We start from the raw sequence: 12,579 nt of genomic DNA, 5'->3' as shown, positions 1-12,579 counted from the left end.
CTAAGGAAACTCAACTGATTGGTTACTCACAGCAGATCCCATCATGGAGGTGATCACATTATATCAGACCTCATTATGGAGGTGATTACATCATTACATAACTGCCGAACTACATTATAACTGCCAAACCACTGAGGATCATGGCCTAGCCAACTTGACACACAAGCTTAACCACCACAGTGGTTAAGTGCGCAGCTACTAACCAAAAGGTTAGTGGTTCAAACCCACTAGCTGCTCCATGGGAGAAAGATGTGACGGTCTGCTTCTGTAAAGATTACAACCTTGGAAACCCTACCCTGTGGGGCACTTCTACTCTGTTCTATAGGGTCACTGTGAGTCAAAGGGACTCAATGGCAGTGGTTGGGGTGGGCAGTGTGTGCAGAGGCATCTGTTGAGATGTTTCTTCTTTTGCATCTTGGACATTAGTCCTGACAGCTGGAGTATTGGAGTTCGAATTTTGGCTGAAGGACATCACTACAGTACTCACTGGTGGGGCTTAACCAAGTGTATATGATTTGGCAATGAAAAGAACTGCATGGCTACAATTGGGTCTGGTGCTTTAGATCAGTGATTCCCACCGAGGGAAGGGCCATTTTGCCCCCCAGGGAGACATTTTGGTGGTCATAGCTGTGGGTGCAACTGGCATCTAATGGAGGCCACGGGTGTTGTTAAACATCGTACAATGCACAGGACAGTTCCTACAACGAAGGATTATCCAGTCCAAAATGTCAACGGTGCCAAGACTGAAACACCCTGCTTAGATTCTAGGGAATGCAATGTCACAAGTCAGCCACTAAAGTGTGCTCAGCACCTCTAAGGACAAATTCAAGGTTGAGGGGACCATACCTATTAAAAGGAGCCCTAGTGGTGTAGTTTTTTTAGTGGTGTAGTGGTTAAGCGTTATGGCTGCTAACCAAAGGTGAGCAGTTTGAATCCACCAGCTGCTCCTTGGAAACACTATGGGGCAGTTCTACTCTGTCCTGTAGCATCACTATGAGTTGGAATCAACTGAAGGGCAAATAGTTTGTTTTTTTGGTTTACCTGTTAAAAGCAGAGTATATACACCATGTCACAAACATTTTTTACAATTCTTGCAAATTTAGCATACAAAGCCCTTGACTTCAACAAAACCTGGAATTAAAAGATTCTTATCTATTTCTACAACCTCTGTGTTCCACCTTCAAAGTATCAAGATTAGCTGAGAGCTTATTATTGTCCAATAGATAGACACAGTTTTCTTTGTGATGCCCATTCTCATAACTTTCCAGGGAAACTCAGAGTGGCTTAGGAAATTCAAGGCTGACTACCTGGCCCACTGTAACTATAACCTAGAACCCCTGCTATTTATGTAGCAGCCTAGAAAGAAGGTTCATCTGGGAGTCAGAGCAAGTCACTTTGCTCTTCTGGCCTCGCTTTGCTTACCTTAAGTTGAGATGGCCCCACAGCTGATCTCTGTGCTCCTGTTTCAATGCTCTGTGATTAGCATCATCTGTGAGTCCGTGAGTCAGAATCGACTCGACAGCACTGAGTTTTTGGGTGAGTCCATAAGGCCTAATGTGGCCATCATCTGGGGACCACAAGAATTGTGTCTTCCTCTGTTTCTTTCACTTTAAAATGAGAAGATCCTGGAGATTTTCAGTATAAAAAGGCATATATGTGTTTCCCTGCCCCTAAATGTGATGTTCCTAACTTTCAAAGGGAGGTGGGGCTTGGGAAAGCTTATCCAGGGCTTTCTTGGTCCTGGAATAAAAAGAGAAAGCACCCCACCAGGGGCAGTCCTTGCCCTGTTTTAGCTGCTAATCCCAGCAGGGTGAGGTCCTAAAGAAGATCTCCTGCCAAGCTTCTTTCCCACTGGACCTCCCAGACTCTCCCATCACCCCTCACTTCCAGGCAAGGCTAGGGAAGTGGGGCTGCCAGATAAATTACAGGATGCCAGTTAAACCTGAATTTCAGATAAACGACAAATACTTGTTTTGTATAAGCATGTCCCAAGTATTGCATGGATTAGTATAAGTAGTCTCAAGTATTGCAGATCGATTTGCTAAATCCTACAACCTTTGTGCGGTGGAGAAGGGAAAGGAGCGAATGGGGAAGTGAGAGTACCAGTGAGGGCTGCACTGTGGCACTGAACTTTGCCCTTGGCTTCCCCAGTGATCGGCCTGTCTTGGTGACTGCCGAAAGGAGGAAGAAGATTGTCTTCCCTTGGGGCCTGCAGCTGGAGGGAAAGTAAGTTCAGGGGAGCGGGGAATTCTAGGGAACTCCCCTGGGGGTCCATGCAGAATACCAAACCAAAAACCCGTTGCCATCGAGCTGATTCCAACACATAGCAGAACACAGTCATAAGGAAACAAAGCTACTCAAAACTGGTTGCTTCTAAGAATCAAGGCCTGCTGCCAGTGGTGCATGGAGAGGGCCTGAAGGCCAGTCCCTGGGACTCCCCCAGTGAAGGCTGATCCTGCAAACGAATGGATGCGGGAAGAGGCCAGTGAGATCCTCTGAGTGCTGCTAGGCTGGGAAGACCCAGCTTTTGCAGTTTCTCAGCCCTGTTTTTCGCAGCAGCATGGATTTTCAACCCTAGCAGACCCAATGCCCCTGTTTGATAATAAACATACCATCACTAACCAAATCTTGCAGAGTTGACTCCTCATGGCGATACCATATGTGTGACAGGGTAGAACTGTGCCTCATAAGGTTTTCAGTGGATGACTCTTTGGAGCTAGATCTCCAGCCTTTCTTTCACGATGCTTCTGGGGGGGCTTGAACCTCCAAACTTTCAGTGAACAGCCAAGCATGTTAACACTTTGTACCACCTAGGGACTCTGATAATAAATAGCGTGTTTATTTTAACTTCTTTTACTATCCTTAAATGAGTAGATAATATAACTTACCTCATACAAGGCTACATGATACTGCAGCTGTGAGATAATGGACTCACTCCACAGCCTCTCCCTGGAGTCACCAGGATTTCAACAGCTAGAATATGGACTAAGTAGGTATGTTTTGTGGCTGATTCATATGCTGCTGGTGACATTAACATCCACAATGTAATGTTACAAAATGGTGAACAACTCTTAGCAAAGTTACAAGCACCACCAAAAACAGATTTTCCCCTGATTCCCAATGGAAGGTACAAGATGATTCAGTAGATTGCATAACCATGTGACAAAATGCTTTGCATTCACATGTGACAAAAGGTTATGTTCTAGGCTGAGGTCATTGTAACAGGGTTTTCACCTGCATGAATGTCCAGCTGGAAATCATATAGGACGTGGGACAATTTTTCATTTGGTAGGTGTCATGGATTGAATTATGTCCTCAAAAAAATGTGTGTATTAACTTGGTTAGGCCATGATTCCCAGTATTCTGTGGTTGCCCTCCATTTTGTGATGGTAATTTTATGTTAAGGAGGATTAGGGTGGGATTGTAACACCCTTACTGAGTCACATCCCTGATGCAATGTAAAGGGAGTTTCCCTGGGATATGGCCTGCACTACCTTTTCTCTCTCAAGAGATAAAAGGGAAAAGGAAGCAAGCAGAGAGGAGGGTACCTTACACCACCAATAAAGCAGCACCAGGAGCAGAGCACATCCTTTGGACCTGAGGTTCCTGCACTGAGATGATCCCAGACCGAGGGAGGACTGATGACAAGAGCCGACAGAGAGAGAGAAAGGCTTCTGCTGGAGCTGATACCCTGAATTTGGACTTGTAGCCTACTAGAAAGCGTGAGAATAAATATCTCCTTGTTAAAGCCATCAACTTGTGGTATTTCTGTTATAGCAGCACTAGATGACTAAGACAGTATGGCTGAATTGAGCAGAGTGGAATTTCTGGTATTCCTGACCACTCAATTCTAGTAGTGTTCCCCCAATTATTCATGATAATCCAACCATTTTCCCCCAGATTCCCAAAATACCCCTAGGGTGTCACTGCCCCCGTGTAGAGCCTGGCTCTAGAGGAATGGAGGATGGAGGCAGGGGTTGCTCACTCACTTCCTTGTGAGACAGAGAGGCGGAGGGGGTTGTGGAACCTGAGGGCCCACTGCAGAACTGCTCTTTTGAGCTTCTAGCAAGAAGGTGGCAAAGGATAAGAGTGCACTATGTGGGGAACAGAGAGGGTGGGGAAGAATGAGGAGGGAAGACAGGGGACCAGATACTGAACTGCTCCATAGGGTTTCCAAGGCTGTAAATCTTTGTGGAAGCAGACTGCCACATCTTTCCCCTGAGGAGGGACTGGTGAGTTCAAACCACTGACCTTCCTGTTAGCAGCCAGGCGCCTAACCACTTCTCCACCAGGGCTCCTTTTATTGGGTCACTCTTTACATACCTTTTTATTTGCACCTTGCAGCACCTCTGCTGGGCGCGCGGTGTAATACGCACTTTACAAATGGAGAAACTGAGGCTTTGAGAGGTTAGGCAGCTGCAGTAAATAGACATTGTTGTTAGCTGCTGTCCAGTGGCCCGACTCATGGTGACTCCATGCACAGCAGGATCAGGGCTTTCACTGGCTGATTTTTCAGAAGTAGATCACCAGACCTTTTTTCTAGTTTGTTTTAGTCTGGAAGCTCCACTGAAACCCATTCAGCATCATAGCAACACGCAAGCCTCTACTGACGGCCACGAGGTGCATTGGCGGCGAATGGACCCTGGGTCTTCGGGATGGAAGGTGAGAATTCTACCATGGCACCTACACTGCCTTGGCAGTATGTGCAGGAGCCTGAATTTGAATCCAGATTTGCCTCAAAAATGTGGACGTGAACAAAAATGTGCTAATGGTGAACAAAAAGAAGCGGTGGTGCCTGGTCTGAATGGAAAGAAAAGGAGCCGTTTTACTTGCAAGGTCGAAATCGACTCGTCGGCAACGGGTAGGGTAGGCTACGCTTACGAGGCTGTATTTTTAAGAAACGGTATTTGTTTTTGTAGTTTTAATCCAAGAGTTTGTTAGTTTCTGCTGATCTCTACTAAGAGAATTTTAGCTTTTCTTTCTTTGACTGCCATCTAGAGGCTGACAGGGGTAATTACAGACATATTAGGCGTTCTAAGCACAATACTCGGGGACCTCAAGATGATTCCGACTCATTTGGACCCTGTAGGACACAGTAGAACTGCCACATAGTTTCCAAGGCAGTAAATTTTTTTTTTTTTTTGTACTTTAGATGCAGGTTTACAGAGCAAACTAGTTTCTCATTAAACAATTAATACATATATTGTTTTGTGACATTGATTGCCAACCCCATGACTTGTGAGCATCACCCCCCCACTGCCCCGCCCTCGACCTTAGGTTTCCCATTACGGACTTTCCTGTCCTCTTCTGCCTTCTCCTCCCTGCCCCTGAGCTGCAGTGCGCATCTAGTCTCGATTTGTTTATGGGCTGTCTAATCTTTGGCTGCAGGGTGAATCCCAGGAGTGACTTCACTGAGTTAAAAGGGTGTCCAGGGGCCATATTCTTGGAGTAAGGCTGTAAATCTTTACAGACGTGGACTGCCACATCTTTCTCCTGTGCAGCGGCTGGTGGGTTTGAACCACCAACCTTTCAGCTAGCGGCCAAGTTACTTAACCACTGCACCACCAGGGCTCCCTTTCTGAGCAGAGAGGGAGGAGTAAAAGGAGTGGCCGGGAGAGAAGTCATCAAGTCAATCTTCCCCTGCTTTACTCTCCAAGTAATGCTCATCAGGTCTGTATCTTCACAGATAGTTGGGTTCTGGGGTTGAGAAGCCTAGACGTCCTTCTGCACTATTCTTTGGCTTCCTTTACTTTTATGCAGGAGTACTTCTGTCTGAAGCCTTGGCTCAGGAACAGGGTTGGATTACCCAATAGGCAAGGTAGGCACAGGCCCAATTGTGCCTTCCCACCAATCTGCAGTGCACAATTTCATCTGTCCCCCACCACGGCAAAGACATGCTGAAACTCATGTGAAATTACTCACCACAGATTAGCAAGTAAATACAATTAAGCCCTTGCATAACTTGCTCAACGCAAGATGGTGCATAACAGCGTTTACTGGTTAATCCGCTTCTGCTCAGGAATCTTATTTAATTCATGAAACTGACTGAGAGGTCCATCTGCCATTCAGATGCTGGAGACAAGAAGCCACCTTGCCCTAGGAACCAGGCACAGATTATCTGGTAGGCCAGGTAAGCACAGTGCTTACCTTGCTTACCAGATAATCTATTGTGAACATGATATGGTGAAACTCATGAGAAATTGTTCACTACAGATTAGTAAGTAAGCACTTGCTTACTGGGTCATTCACCTCTGTCAGGGATTGTAAGTTTGAAAAGATGCTTTGATTCTGTAGGAAGGTGCTGTGGGGTTGGAAGAGAGACAGATGCCAGCCATACCCAGCAGGAGAATCTTTGATGTGGTGAAAAATGTGAAATTGCTCACGACAGATGATCTGGTAATTGCATAATCCATCCCTGTTGGGAACACATGATGTAGTATTTCAGCTACTGGAAGCTTCAGGTCTGGCCTCCCCCCAGGGCTCTTCCACAGAGGAAGATGAAAAAAAAAAAAAATCCATTCTCTCAAGGACCAAAGACAACAGGGCTCTGCGAGTTTAGAGCAGGTGCAGCTGTTTTAGAAGGCAGGTCAGGTGACCATCAAGAACCAGGACTATGAGCAAAGGCTGTAAACAGACACTTCATCAAGGAAGGCACTCAGGCAGCTAACAGACACGTGAGGAAACACTTGAGATGATTAGCCCTTAGAGAAATGCAGATCAAAACCACAATGGGATACCATCTCACCCTGACATTACTGGCACAAATAAAAAAAACAGAAAAATGTTGGAGAGGTTGTGGGGAGATTGGAACTCTTACGTGCTGCTGGTGGGAATGCAAAATGGTACAGCCATTTTGGAAAATGATTGACACCTCCTTAAAAAACTAGAAATACCATAAGATCTAGCAATCCCACTCCTAGGAATATATCCTAGAGAAATAATAGCCGTCACATGAATAGAAATACTGTTTGCAAAGCAAAAAGATGGAAACAACCTAGCTGCCCATCAACAGATAAATGATAAACTATGGTATACACACAATAGGATACTATGCAACAATAAAGAACAATGATGAATCCGGGAAACATCTCACAACATAGATGAATCTGGAGGGCATTATGTTGAGTGAAATAAGCCAATCACAAAAGGACAAACATTGTATGAGACCACTATTATAAGAACTCAAGGAAAGGATTATAGACAGAAAAAAATTCTTTGATAGTTATGAGGGTGGGGAGGAATGAAGAGTCGAAATCACTCTAACTAGATAGTAGACAAGTATCAAATTTGGTGAAGGGAAAGACAGTACACAATATAGGGGAAGTCAGCACAACTTGACCAAGGAAAAGTCATAGAAGTTTCCTAGACACACCCAAATGCCTTGAGGGACTGAGTTGCAGGGGCTAAGAGCTGGGGACCATAGTCTCAGGAGACATCTAGGTCAGTTGGCATAACATAGTTCATAAAGAAAATGTTCCACACCCCACTTTGGCGAGTATTGTCTAGGGTCTTAAAAGCTTGTGAGTAGCCGTCTAAGATACATCTATTGGTACCATCACTTTCCAGGCAAAAGAGAATGAAGTAAACCAAAGACACAAGGAAAAATTAATCCAAAAGGCTAATGGACCACATGAACCATAGGCTCCACCAGCCTGAGCCCAGAACAACTAGATGGTGCTCAGCTACCTCCACTGACTTTTCTGACAGGGGTCACAACAGAGATTCCCAGACAGAGAGGGAGAAACATGTAGAACAAAATTCAAATTCATGAAAAAGACTAGGCTTACTGATATGACAGAGACTGGAGGAATCCCTGAGACCATGGCCCCTGGATACTGTGCTGACTGAGAACAGAAACCACACCTGAATCCCACTTTTCAGACAAAGATTAGACAGACCTATAAAAGAAAAAATAACACACATGAGGAACGTGCTTCTCAGGCAAGAAGAGATAGGAACTGGATGAATGGACACAGGGAACCTGGGGTGGAAAGGGGGAGCATGCTGTCACATTGTGGGGATTGCAACCAATGTTGCTAAAAAAGTATGTGTATAAATTTTTGAATGAGAAACTAGAGCTATAAACTTTCACCTAAGGCCCAATAAAATCAAACAAATTAAAACAGAAAGAAAAAAATAAAGAACCAGGACCATCCAGGGGCTCGGTTCCTGAGAATGATGGTGGGAACAACCTCGCTTGGAAGGATCTCAGAGACAGAAGGCAGAGACAATCACTACTGACCTACACATTGCCAGCTCAACGGCCACTTCTCAGTGCTCCGCTTGCCTGACTTCTCAGCGGTGTTCGACAGTGTTGGTTGCTCCCCCTCCCTGATGTGCTATCTTTACTTGGCTTCCAGACACCACACTCCCTTGGTTGTCTTCACTGGTCCCTCTTCTCAGGCTCTCTGCTGAGTATTATGGTGCTCTTCAACCCCATAATGTCAGAGCGTCCTAGTTCTCTGTCCTTGGCCTTTTCCTTATCTACACTCACTCTCCTGAGATCTCATCCAGTCCCTTGCCTCTAAATACCATAGTTAGCTCTAATAACTCCCAAATACCTGGGTGGCACACCTGGTTTAGCACCAGACTTCTAGCCAAAAGGTTGGTAGAGCCCATCCAGAAATGCCTGGAAGAAAGGCTCAGGGCTCCAGTTTCTCCACATCCTCACCAACACCAGTTTTTTCCCATTTATTTTCATCGTTGTCATTCTAATGGAGTGAGGTGGTATCTCATTGTAGATTTTTTTACCATGTACCTTTTTAAATATAATTTATTTTTGTTGTTGAGAATATATACACCAGAACCTATACCAATTTTACAATTTCTACATGTACAATTTAGTGACATTTGTTACATTCTTCCAGTCATGAAACCATTCTCATCCCCTTTTTCTGAGTTGTTCCTGCCCCATTAACATAAAGTCACTGCCCCTAAGTTTCCCATCTAATCTTTCTAGTTGCTGTTGTCAATTTGATCCCATAGAGAAAGATCTTAAAAGAGCACAATGCTCAAGGCAGACATTCTTTTCTAGTTAAGCTAAACTTGACTCAGTTGTTTTTATTTCCATGCTAAAAAAACCCTTCAATTGTTCCCATTTCACTCAGTGTAAGATCCAAAGTCCTCACAATGGTACATGATTCTGGATCCTCCAAGGAGCAGATGCCAAGGTGGCATTAAACGAGCAAGGTTTTTGTTAGAGGAACTGCCTGTGAGGAAAAATTGGGAGGGAGTAGGGAGTTTGAGAGAGCCTTCAGACTGGGATGCAAGTCAGAGCCCAAGTGAAGGGGCGAGGGAATCAAACTCAGGTGAAAAGGTCCTAGACTGCTCAGCAATCTAAAGAGGTTCTATGAGATGGTTTGGGAATCCCTTCAGAAAAGTTGGTGTTTCCCAGGAAAATGCCTGCCTTCATATCCCCTCTGAGGTCCATTATGGGCTGGAGCAGCCCTGAGAAATGTGCATGGATTTCCTATGGCAAGATTTTGGCCTTGATCAACTATGCTCCTTGTAGTTGAGGGTTTGTGAGGCTCCCACAAATGGTTTACAAGGCCCTGTATGATCTGGATGGAGCCCTGGTGGTATAGTGGTTAAGAGCTACAGGTGGAAACCAAAAGGCCAGCAATTTGAATCCACCAGCTCCTCCTTGGAAACCCTTTGGGGCAGTTCTACTCTGTCCTATAGGGTCACTATGAGTCAGAATTGACTCAACAGCAATGGGTTTGGTTTTTTTCATAGGTATGATCTGGCTTGCTGATATACCTACCCCTCCTTCAATTCTACCTTCTCAGTGAGGCTTGCCCTGACCCTATAGTTTATATTTTGACCTGCATCTCCTGCACCTACAATCCTAATGCCACTCAACCTACTCTTCCTTTCCTTTTTTTCCTTCTAGCACTTGTTGCCTTCTAGTGTGCTATGTTGTTGTTGTTAGGTGCCGTCCAGTCAGTTCCAACTCATAGTGGCCCTACGTACAACAGAACGAAACACTGCCTGGACCTGCACCATCCTCATAATCATTGCTATGTTTGAGCCCATTGTTGCAGCCACTGTGTCAATCCATGTCACTGAGGGCCTTCCTCTTTTTCACTGACCCTCTACTCTGCTAAGCATGATGTTCTTCTCCAGGGACTGGTCCCCCCCTAATAACATGTCTGAAGCATGTGAGACGAAGTCTTACTTACCATCCTCACTTCCAAGGAGCAGTCTGGCTGTACTTCTTCTGAGATAGATTTGTTCATTCTTCTGGTAGTCCATGGTATATTCAATATTCTTTGCAAACACCATAATTCAAAGGCATCAATTCTCCGTAGGTCTTCCTTATTCATTGTCTAGCTTTCACATGCATATTAAGCGATTGAAAACACCATGGCTTGGGTCAGAAGAATCTTAGTCCTTAAAGTGACATCTTTGGTTTTTAACACTTTAAAGAAATCTTTTGCAACAGATTTGTCCAATGCAATATGTTGTTTGACTTCTTGACTGCTGCTTCTATGGGCATTGATTGTGGATCCAAGTAAAATGAAATCCTTGACAACTTCAATCTTTTCTCCATTTATCATGATGTTGCTTATTGGTCCAGGTGTGGGGATATATTCAACTTATTTATTATGTCTATTTTAATTGTCTATGTCCATCCTCTGGTATGTTAGCTGCATGTTTATTAACATAATCCAAGTACTGGAACCATGCCCGATACGTGGTAGTCACTCAATAAATATTTGTTGAACAAATGAATGTTGTCCTAATTTGGTGCTTTGTGTATTATATATATTTTCCTTTTTTTTTTTTTTCGCCGACTCTCTCTGTCTCATGCTTTAAACTGGAATTATTTCATTCTACTGATGGCTTCTATTTATTGAGCCCTACTAGATGCCACTCGTTTCACATTGGTATTCAACCCCCTTCAAGAAAGATATGGTAGGCAGCCTCCAAGGTGGTCCCCAGTGATCGCTGCCTCCTGGGATACATGCCCTAGTATAGTGCCCTCTCATACTGTGCCAGGGTGGGACTGTGACCAATAGAATAATGCAGAAGCAATGACATGTAATTTCTAAGGCTAGGTCATATAAGATATTGTGTCTTCTTCCTTGCTCACTCTTGAATTACTCACTATGGGAGAAAGCAGTTGCCATGTTTTGAGGACACTCAAGTGGGCTATGAAGAGCCCATGTGTTGAGAAACCAAGGCCTCCTGCCCACAGCCATGTGAGCGTGTCATCTTGGAAGCTGATATCCTCCTACCCCAGTCAAAACCTTCAGATGACTGGGGACCTGACCGAAACCTTGACTACAACCTCACGAGAGGCCCCGTATAGAACCACCCCGCTAAGCTGCTCCCAGGTTGCTGACCCTCAGAAAATGTGTGATGATATCATAAACGTTTATTGTTTTAAATGGCTAGGTTTTGAGTAATTTATTAGTCAGCAGTTTTAGAGATGATGAAATTGAAGAGCACAGAAACTCCCTTGCTGCAAGTCACACTCTAGGACAAGGCAGGCAGGGTTTCACACTCACATCTGTCTCATTGCAAAAGTGCCAGAGTTCATTTGGCCTCACAAATCACTTCAGGTTGAAGGGCAGTTCCAAATTTTATGTATGTCCAAGATGACGAGGTCATGGTAGAAGAGGAAAAGCGTACGCTTGTTAATTCAATCATGAAGAGAAGAAGGTTCATCTGCAGAAACCAGAGGCCAGGTCATTAGGTAACAGGACCTCAAGAACAGTTTAAACTTAAAACCACACACTTGGTTTGATCTGAGTCCATTTACTGGAAATCAGAATGCCCAGTCACGTCAGGCACAAAGAATTCAAATGCTGTCCACTCCAATGAGTCCATACCTCTATCCCTTTGTAACGAAAGCCAATATCTCATTTATTTTAACTTGGACACAAATTTCTATCCAGGTTTGTTGCTGTGTTTGCTTTCAGTAACCAAGGTTTTTAAATTGCAATGATGCAATCTTTCCTGTTTGCATTTTTAAATATGTGTGTGTATGGCAAAGCAATTAAGCCATTTTATTGCAGTTTCTGATTTTACTTATCTGCCCCAAACATTTTAAAAACATTCATTCAATTGAGTTAAAACAAACAAACTTGACCAGGATCACCCTCTTAATGAAAAAGTCACTTCTCTTTGTTGGGCTTTATCTGCCTGGAAGGGGAGTCAAGGTAAGTTTAATCAGTGTGAGCTGGAATGCAAGTTCCCGCCCTTCTCACCAGTCGTCAGGGCTCAGCTGGAGGCCACTGTACCATGGCAACTTCCATTTCAGTGACATGATTTCTAATAAATGACTGGCCAAGGGTTTATGGGGTGTTTCTGGCCCCAGCTCAGTGTAATCAGCAGGAGCTGGGGGCAGGGCTATTTCCTGTCCCCTCTCCCCAGCGGTGTCTGCTTCACCATGAAAGATCACAAGCGTATTTGATGTTGGTTCTTGGAACAGCAGTCGGTTAATTAAAATCGCTGAGTGTTGGAACAAATTGAATGTAAGCAGCACATCGTTGGCAGCGTGCGGAGTCAGAAAGGCAGGCAGAAAGCAGCGCACAGGAGCGCAGATACAGGAAATTCCTCTCATGGCAGCTG

The 12,579-nt window shown here is 44.5% G+C and overlaps 1 long non-coding RNA gene across 7 annotated transcripts in view; it reads left to right on the top strand.

The window, feature by feature from the left end:
• Window positions 1-10,751, top strand: part of LOC111750847 (uncharacterized) — a 154,869-nt gene extending 144,118 nt beyond the window's left edge. For 4 of the 7 annotated variants that reach the window (XR_010321965.1, XR_010321968.1, XR_002785886.2 and 1 more), the window contains one exon: window positions 4,544-10,751. This is a non-coding gene — a long non-coding RNA (uncharacterized LOC111750847). The remainder of the gene's footprint in view (window positions 1-4,543) is intronic. The other 3 variants (XR_010321966.1, XR_010321963.1, XR_010321964.1) reach the window with 1 other exon arrangement.
• The last annotated feature ends 1,828 nt before the right edge of the window (window positions 10,752-12,579 follow it).

Source organism: Loxodonta africana, chromosome 4, assembly GCF_030014295.1.
Source record: "Loxodonta africana isolate mLoxAfr1 chromosome 4, mLoxAfr1.hap2, whole genome shotgun sequence".
Taxonomy (NCBI): Eukaryota; Metazoa; Chordata; class Mammalia; order Proboscidea; family Elephantidae; genus Loxodonta; species Loxodonta africana.
The sequence above is the reverse complement of the archived record's forward strand: the minus strand, read 5'-3'. Positions and strand labels throughout refer to the sequence as shown.